Consider the following 6,067-nt stretch of genomic DNA (forward strand, 5'->3'; position numbering starts at 1 on the left):
AAACCAGTATCTGTACCGAAAAAAAGGAGATTTATTCATAACACACGGCAAAAGACCCAGGGAAACCAAATTAAGAATATAAAAAAAAACACAAAAACCCTGAAAACCATAAATTTCACACCCGAGCCTCAACTCTTGCGGCCTGTTACCAAACGACTCATGGACTGGTACTGGTCCATGGCCCGGGGGTTGGGGACCGCTCGGCTAAATCACTAGTTTCAGGCTGCTAATGGTGCTCCTATTAGCGTGAGAAGAGCATATAAAGCAGCCCATTCTCCTTGACAGCTCAGCCTAAGTCATCACAACAAGAATTCACTAACCATCGGGTAACGTCACAGCTGTGTTCATCATTCATATACAGTCTATGTTTGTCTCTGGCATTATGTGTAGTGAAGGAACCATAAACACCGTGCTGGAGATATTGATCAGTAACTTGTGCATTAATGTCAGAGTAATTTTTGGCTTTTAATCTTTTTTTTTTTTTTTTTTAATTGTTCCTTTACCAGGAATGATTGTAGAGCGTACAACTGTCAAGCATGGTGGTGGTAGCATCAAGCTCTGGCTTTGCTGTCTGTGGTATTGGTGCATTACACAAAGTGGACAGAATGATGAAATCACACAGTTAGGTGCTCCAACAGGACAATGATCCCAAACACACATCACAGCTGGATTTAAGTGTTCATTACCTCAAAATACAATTAATTTCAAACTTGCGAACCAAATTCATGCATTTTAAAGCCATTAGGGATGTATGCTGTACAACCATCTGATCGGTGAAAGGAACAGTTCAGCAAAACAGTCACGCCTGTGATGACAGTATGTAAATGTGTATCTGCAACTCCAGTAAATACCAGCTAACAATAACATACAAAAACACTTTCTCTTATTGGCTTATCTAAGTGTTACCACTAATCTGGCAGCAAAGTCAATGAAAAACAGCCCACAGACACAAATCTGAGTTAACAGTGAAAACGACTCAACTGTAGGAACATGGAAACAAATGTGATGTGATTACTGTGTTTCCCACCTTCTGGAGCTGCAGCACATATTTGACATTAGCCTCAAAACAGAACCTCATTCACAGTGCCTATGTCCATCCTTCATATACAGTCTGTGGTCTTTCCAGTCAGATTTGATCCTTCTTCATATTTGGTTCGTGTGTCCTTGTGGTCTTTCATCTCTCATTACAGTCGACTTTCTCATTTTGGTCAGCAGCAGCCTCTGACCCCTCAGGCCTGCACCACGTTTCGGTTTTCACTAATCCTACCTTACATCCATAAATGACAGAAGCAGCACATAAGAGTTATGACATTGAATAATAACCTGAGATAAGAAGATTAGAGGTTCTTTAGCTCGGTGGCTGCAGTTAAGCTGCACTGGCACAGTTTGCGACATCTATAAAATCATCTGTAATTTGAATGAAAGGCCCACACTTAATAGCGCAGGGTCAGTTCACACGCATCACAGTGAGGATTTCACTGGACTCGTGTACAGGCTGATTCAGGCCTACAGGCTGCTGACATGATTCAGAGGATCGATACAGCGGATCGCAGATTCTGAGCGTCTCCGCGGAGATCAGGACAATGTTTTCGGTTATGGTCTCGTTCTGCGCGCGCTGTTTTCACGCTATGTGACAGGAAAGCCAATTAACCGCCAGCGCTAATTAACGATGACAGCACGAGCGCTCAAACGTGACAGCAGAGCTGACAAAACTGTTTTTAATAAAGCACCAAAATGAAAAGTTGACGCTCTCTGATGTCTGCGGTTATTCATACAGGGCAGAAAATACGCGTGCGCGCGGTCCATCACAGCCGTTACACACACTCACAGCCGTTACACACACACACACACACACACACACACACACACACACACACACACACACACACACAGTCGCCTTTACGCAAAGGTTCATGAAGGACTTGAGAATAACTCACCTCGTCCTCTGTCCTCTGCTGTGAAATGAGAATAATCCCCATCTCACACACACAGACACACACTCTCTGTCACCGCGATCCGCTGCTGGGAGCTGTGGCCGCAGACGGAGCAAAAGATCCTCCACATCCAACAGGATGCACCACTCTGTCCGTAAAAGCAGGCGGAAGCATTAAGATAAGGCGGAGGCGCGCGCGCGCCTGCAGTTCCTGTGATGGCTGCTTGAGGTTGACTCCAAACTGAGTCCGTCTCCACAGACTCGTGTTAAACTGTACCTGAGGTTTTTTTAATGGCTCATACTGAATGCAGGGAATGCTTCAGCTTTGGCTGACTGGCTGCTTTGATTGTCCTCACATCCACTAACACAGGGGATCCAACTCCAGGCCTCGAGGACGCTGTCCTGCAGGTTTTACATGTGTCCTTGATCCAACACAGCTGATTAAATTACTGAATGGCTGGGTTACCATGGTAATATAGCTAGTGTCAGTCAATCAATAGTTTACACGTGATGTTAGACCTACAGGGACACGCCCACTTGGAGGACAACACAATACTTTGGTCCTTTGCCAAACAGACATCCTTTGAAAGTCATTGAGTTTAACTCAGTTGCAACATTTATTTAGAGCTGTCAGCAGGACGTAGACTGTGGCACCAGCATGTCAGCCCTTCATGTTTTGAACTTCTGAGACCTTTTCTGTGTTTCGTTCCAAACTTGGACAAAATCTCACAAAGCTGAACATTAAGAACCAGGAGGGGGTGAAAACGCACCAGAGTGAGACCTCCTGGCTTTGTGACACTCTCTGATGGCTCGATTAATCAGTCCTGCATGCACCTCTGCTGCTGCACCTGCTGCAGCCCCTTCCTGCTCAGCTTCCGGCCCATCTACCTCCTATTGGTGTGCTCCATCACCCATGCTACCATTCGGTCTACATTGTTTTTTAATGCACAGAAAGCATTTTAGTGCTGCACTGTTGGTGTCACAGATAAATGCTAATATTTAAACATCTTAAGGTTTAATATCATATTGCATCACCATTTGTCTTTGAGGTAGAGTGCACAGCTATATCCTGCTGCCAAATACTAATAACCATCATACATGACTTCTGTGCAGCTACAGTAACGTATAATAGAAAACATCAAGATTAAGATTTGTATTCTTTTACAAAATGCCCCCAGATGTGATTTTCCACCATAAGGTAACTGTAACCAATAATCCAACTGAAACATCAATATGAAACTCTGTAGTCTGGATGGAAACAAGCAAACATTTGTTTTCTTCTGTAACGAGTTGTTACAACCGTTCACCTCACCATAATTTTGCTCTTCCATCCTCCATGTTTGGATCTTTTCATAACCCTCCTCCTCCTCTGTGTTCTGCTCTGCCTCCCTCCTACTCTCTCTGTAAAAGCTGATTGGAAAGAACATATTTCTCTATGGGAATCGATAGATTTGAGCACACGGACCAAACCGAGATCCAGCCTTACTGCATGTTTCCATGTTTCCAAGATTGTTTTCAAGGTCAGCGCAGAGAAAACAAGTTAAAAAAAAGAATCTGACTTCTGTAGAGCTGCAGCTTCTCCAACAGTAAATCTACAGTCTGTCCTCTGAGAGCGCACACGTGTGGCATCATAGTGGTGTTTGAACAAAGACCTGCAGGAGTTCTACCAGCAAACGTTTCATATTTTACAAAAGATTGATAACAGTAGCATTTTGTGAATTATCACATTCTAGTGGGAAGAAAAACAGCACAAGATTGGTATCATTCTTGTATCTGCGTATTTAACTGAAGCGAGGACCAGTACGAGCCAAACTAGCCCAGCACAAAAACTAGAAGCATCAGCAGCAAACACCGGGAACCTGACGTCCTCTCATCCAATCACGGTCTCAAACCAACGAGCGGCAGGCCGCAGCGCTAAAGTCGTGGCTTTGAAATGTGGAATCAATGGTCCACTTTCACTCTTGGCTGTGTCTCACAGAAACACCAGCGTCTTCTCTCAGAGTCTCATGACTTAATTCTTAAAGTCAAAAGCTTTTCCCTTTGCTCCTATGGAGATAGCTATGATTCATATTCCCAGTGTAAAGTGTTACAACAGCCTGTAAACATTCATACATGATGACTCTTTACAACAGCCTGTGCTCATGGTGGTGCTTAGCTCAGCGTCGCGGTGACTGACGCTGATAAACATCAGATATTCTGTGAGACTCGACATTAAATCGTTACTCAGATCAGTCTGAAAGTGTTTTTTTACTGTGATGAAATGAATGCCTGTCAAAAGCTTTGCCTACTACTATATATTTTATATGAATACCAGCTAGGCTTACTATGAACTCAAAGGAGCTTCATTATTATTATAACAACGATCATTATCAGTTTCATCCCTCAGAAACTCGGCGCTGCTCTCTGTCCTCCTCTGCACATATTTATAACAGCAGAGAGTTCAGCAAAGTATAATTAGTTGGAGTGATCAGTGGGAGGATGAGGTGTGTGTGTGGATTGTAATGCCATGATTTATACAGTTATGTTGTTGTGTGTGTAGGTGTGTAATGTGCTTATACGTTACAGTGTTTGCGTGTGCAGTGTCTTGAAGAGGCAGCAAAGGAGCATCAGAGCTGTGATTATCCCCGCGGCTAGCTTCAGTGTATACATGCATTTCTGTACAGATTGATGTTTGCACGGTTGACTCCGTGGGCGAATGTCAAATGAAGCTGTGTATATCGTGTGTGTACATATACACCGTCCGTACAGAAGAACAGCTACTACAGCTCTAAATATTTTCAACCTTTTGTCACATCAGCACATTTTTTGTGATTTTTTCAGTCCTAAAAAACTTGGATTGGTTACTTAAAGAGGTTTTTGAATAAGCAGCTTTCTGAGCCGACCTGTAACACAATCCAAGCTCCTCCTATCAGTCAAAACTGAGTCAGTCCCCACAGACTCCCTGTTCAAACAGCCATCATTGCAGCAGAAATTAAGATGTTTACAGTCTGTTAGACATCTTTTCTTCTTCTTCTTCTTTTGTCCCCAACTGCTGGTCGTGACTGTGGGTCCCGTAGGGTTTCCGTCTTGGTCAGAGAGGCACTTCCAGGCCTTGTGATCTCTGGCCTTGACCTTTGCTTGCTCGAGGGTTAGACATCGTTGTTTAAGATAGTCTTCAGTTTGCTCGATCCAAGTCTTCTTGGGCGCATCACGCTTGATTCTCCAGTGGGCGGGGCGCTGCTGCATCAGAAGGCAGTATAGCAGGCGATGGTTACTCATGTGGCAGGCGTGGCCAAACCATTGCAGTCGTCGCTTCCCGTCTCGACTGTAACATTTGAAACTCCCCGTGAGGATGTACAAAGTAAAACTACAAAAACTGTCTGTGTCCAACAAGTTTGCTTCGTGCCTGGTCTGAAGACTTCTGTCACTGTATTACCTGAACCTGTGAAGCAGGTCAGCCATGCACCATGAACCTTCATGATAATCTGCTCTTTAGAAGTCAGCTTTGTGAGTCCAGAAATCTAAAGAAAACAGGGTAACACCTTAATCTCTGATTGTGGTGCAGGCCCAATCTATTGCCAAGTAGTATATGAATGGTAACCCAAACACTCTTTGGTCCAAAAGCACACTGATGATAATTCTGTTTAAAACTCGAGGCTCGGTGAAGTCCAAGTCCAAAGAACTGAAATCCGCCTACACAGAGCCCAGATTCTGTGAACTGTGAGGCCATGAAAGACCTCAAGGTCACACACGCAACATTTTCTTTTGTTAAGGTTTGTTAAGGTTTAGTATTCTGAGCCACAGTCCATCATAAAACATACAACACTTCACACTGCAAATGTTTCAAGGTTAAATACGTTGTATAAAAGCTTGTAGCTTCATCCCCGCACACCTGTACTGTACATGTGAACATGCCTCTGTGTGTGCGGAGGCCGAGGCGTCCTCGCCTGCCCTCCGTGCTTTCAGATAAGTTGCTGCTGGTCCGTCACTTCTCTACTGTTTGCTAATACAGACCCACCTCTGAACCCTGATCAGTGTGTAGGCTGCAGATCTGCAGGCTGTGTGGGAGAGCAACACAGTGTGATCACACTCGACATCTGAGGCAAGATGCACAGCAGATATGCTATACAATGGTAATAATAGAGATCCAGCACT

The 6,067-nt window shown here is 44.1% G+C and overlaps 2 protein-coding genes across 2 annotated transcripts in view; one reads left to right on the top strand and one right to left on the bottom strand.

Annotated features, from left to right (window-relative positions):
- The window catches only part of LOC120727956 (IQ motif and SEC7 domain-containing protein 1-like), a 169,793-nt gene extending 167,437 nt beyond the window's left edge, over positions 1-2,356 (bottom strand). Inside the window, exon 1 of the mRNA XM_040022571.1 lies at positions 1,938-2,356. The gene's annotated coding sequence lies outside the window, so the exon portion shown is untranslated. The remainder of the gene's footprint in view (positions 1-1,937) is intronic.
- Positions 1-6,067, top strand: part of LOC120728121 (neural cell adhesion molecule L1.1-like) — a 589,469-nt gene that overhangs the window by 334,923 nt on the left and 248,479 nt on the right. The window lies entirely within an intron of this gene.

The sequence above is a fragment of the Simochromis diagramma genome, unplaced genomic scaffold (genome assembly GCF_900408965.1).
Source record: "Simochromis diagramma unplaced genomic scaffold, fSimDia1.1 OVJJ01000308.1, whole genome shotgun sequence".
NCBI lineage: Eukaryota > Metazoa > Chordata > Actinopteri > Cichliformes > Cichlidae > Simochromis > Simochromis diagramma.